Genomic DNA, 3857 nt, shown 5'->3' with positions numbered 1-3857 from the left:
TACCTACATACCCACCTACCTGCCTGCCTGCCTCTCTCCCTTCCTCCCTACCTACCTATATATGTGTGTGTGTGTGTGTGTGTGTGTGTGGAGGTCTAGTTGTTAGGGTAGCGGACTCGCGGTCGTAGGATCGCGGTTTCGACTCCCAGACCGGATGTCGAGAGTGTTTATTGAACGAAAACACCTAAAAGCCCCACGAAGCTCCGGCGAGGTGGGGGTGAACCCTGCTGTACTCTTTCACCACAACTTTCTCTCACTCATTCATCCTGTCTCTGTTGTACCTGTATTTCAAAGGGCCAGCATTGTCACTCTTTGTGTCACGCTGAATCTCCTCGAGAACTCCGTTAAGGGTACGCGTGTCTGTGGGGTGCTCAGCCACTTGCACGTTAGTTTCACGAGCTGGTTGTCCCGTTGATCAGATCAACTGGAACTCTCGTCGTCGTAAGCGACGGAGTGCCACGAATATATATATATATATATATATATATATATATATATCTTGAAGACAGATTTTAAATTATTATATATTGATAATCTTAAAAAAAAAAAAACGTTATGGCAGAAAGTTTCCGTGTTGTGTTGAAAGCTTTTCGCTGTTTTTAGCTTTTCAAACACGCATGTTATAATGTACAAAATTTATGCCGTACTGTGTCAGTCTATTTTCTAAGGATTTTCTTTCTAATTGATGATTTTTAATTTCAAGAAAATCTTCCTTCAAATATTGTGATTTTATCAAGAACTTTTCTAAAAAAGTGGTTAAACATACATACGTACATACATTCATATACACATATAGACAGACAGATACACAGACACATGCACACACACACATACATACATACATACATACATACATACATACATACATACATACATACATACATACATACATACATATATGTGCGCGCGTGCAGATGTCATGTGTTACATTTTATCGTCGCTACTTCGTGTGCTTATTCTGAACATTACACACTATCTATCAATCTATCTACATCTCTGTGTGTGTGTGTGTCTATATATATATTATATATATATATATATATATATATATATATATATATATATATATATATATATACATATGTGTGTGTGTGTATTCACTAGGAGGCAGAAGAGAGAATTGTGATAAATAATAAGCAAATAAAGAAATGCAGATCAGATGTAATGGTGGGGAGATGAGCTGGTTTTCCCTTTCATATTGTCGATAATGCTCGTTATTTGAAGCCGCATATTTAATAAATCACGAACTCCTCGCCAGTACCGCACCATCACTTAACATTTATTAATTAGAGAAATATGAATATAAAACATCTAACCGGCAAGGAATACGAAATAGGGAGGAAATGGTTCTTCAAAGTTGGCCCCCTTAAACAGGGGCCTCTTGATCTTCAGGGGGAGGGAAAAAGCGGGATACTATTGTAAAATAAGGGATGGGATTCATTTTCTAGATTTAGTCTTCAGTGAAAAGCAAAACTGGCGATGCACATAATCTCGGGAAAGTACTTAACTGAAATAAGAGAGGCTTTATATGTTGCCCTGCCTTTAATTGCACGAACACTAACACCCAGCGACATACGACTATCAATGTCAAAATACGAGCACATGTATGTATGTATGTATATATGTAAGTATGTATGTATGTATGTATGTATGTATGTATGTATGTATGTATGTATGTATGTATGTATGTATGTTTCTATCTATCTATCTATCTATCTATCTATCTATCTATCTTTCTCTCTCTCTCTCTCTCTGTATATATATATATATATATATATATATATTAATATATATATATATATATATATATATATATATATATTATATAATATATGTATGTATATATAAACACACATACCTACACGAATACACTTATCTTAAATTGTTAATTAATAACATTTTAATATACTTTTGGCAGCCTTCACATTAAATTTATTTACATACGAAGACAAGTTTTTTTATATACATATTATATATATATATATATATATATATATAATATATATATATATATATGTATGTATGTATAATATATACATATATACATATACACATAGCTACTTATATAATATATATATATATATATATATAATATATATATATATATATATATATATATTATATATATATATATATATACTATATATATACATATATAATTATTCAGTGATGCCATTTTAATCTAATGTTTTCTCGCTTACATATATGAAGTGTATTTACATATATAGTGTTAATACAATGAACAATGAAAAAAAAGTCAACATAGGAAGAATAAAGTTTAACACAAAAAGTATTAGCTTAACGCTTTACTGGAAAGAGGAGCGGCGAAGCGTTTCGGATGTTTGTCATTCCTTAGCAGAACTGGTTGAGAAGTGAAATGATAGCGCGAGATCTGTACGTTGCTGGATTTAAGTGACAAATGCTTGTTCTACGCTTTTGCCATTCTCTCGGTCACCATAGTAGACACCAGTGACAAGTATTGCAAGATGACTAGTACTATTCACACTGTATGTTTTATGTCAGAGCATTGTTTTTCTTGAAGGCGGCTCTGTCAAAAACGATGGCAGCCGCTTTTACTCTTGGGAAATAATTTAAACCATAGATAGGGCGCTGGCAGGTTAGTACCGAGTCGGAACGGACCTAGGGGTAATGATAATTAAAGGGTGACTCAACCCTTCCTATAAATTTGAATCTGAAGTTCAACACCACGTCCGGCATTACGTGGTTCAAAGATGTCCAAAACTAAAGCATGCCCAAATTTATCAATTTCAACGTCGATGATAATTATCCTCTCATAATTATCTTCTACTAAAAGTCATCAATTTTGTCAGGAGATACACTAATATCACTCAAATCGACTTTTCGGCAGCTCCTTCATCTTTAAAACGGGCACTTAATGGGTTAAGAAGGATAGAGCTGTTGATACTGCAATCATAAGAAAATCTTATTGGAACGAAATTATTCAAGTTCGTATGTTGTTTCTGTGGAACGAAATGAAAAGTTTGTTTAACGATACTAGCGTTGTGCTTTACAGAGATGACAGGTTCGTCGTATCGGGCTGTGTGAAATGGCACACAACTGAAATGTTCAAGAGTAATAATAACAACATTCAAAAATCGACTCGCGGCGGACAGTTGAAGTAACCTTATAGTGATACACTTAAACTGAACTCAGAATCAAATGAGCCATTCAAGAATCCAGAGAGCACTTTGATTTATATTCATAAATTAGCCAACGACCCACTGAACGTTGTGAAGTAAGTTCCAAGAGACACTAGGAAAGGGATAAGTAAACTACTCTGTTTAACATGGCTTTAGTGTTGTACAGTGAGACACTTAAACGTAGCCAAGAACTCACCAGAAAACGAAGTGTTAAATGGTACAATCCAACATACAACATTCGTGTAAAATCCAATATTGTGTGTTTATACGCATGCGTTTGTATGTATGGTGCGCAGTTGCACACTTAAAGATTACAGGCACCACTTCCACTATGCCGATAAAAAGAAACTCTTGGGGTCTATTGTCACTAGACTGCTGCCTAGGGGTGGAAATGATGTCCGTTTGGTTGAGGGCATACGCTGAATAAAAAAAAAAAGAACATCTTACCCAGAAACTAAATTCTGTTAAAAAATATATATACATTTGTGTGTGTATGAGTGTGTGTGTTTGTGTGTGTATGAAGTTCAAATTTACAGAAAAAAGGACGAAGACAAGTGAAGGAACAAGAAGCAGGTGTATTAGTTTAACGCTCGGAAAGAATGGAAAAGTGTTTGACGTTTCGAGCCTACGCGCTTCGACAGAGAAGAGTGAGATGAGAAAATAGAGAGAGAATGCAACCAGACGGAGAGAGAACAA

The sequence above is a fragment of the Octopus sinensis genome, linkage group LG15 (genome assembly GCF_006345805.1).
Source record: "Octopus sinensis linkage group LG15, ASM634580v1, whole genome shotgun sequence".
Lineage (NCBI taxonomy): Eukaryota > Metazoa > Mollusca > Cephalopoda > Octopoda > Octopodidae > Octopus > Octopus sinensis.
Note: the sequence above shows the minus strand (reverse complement) of the source record.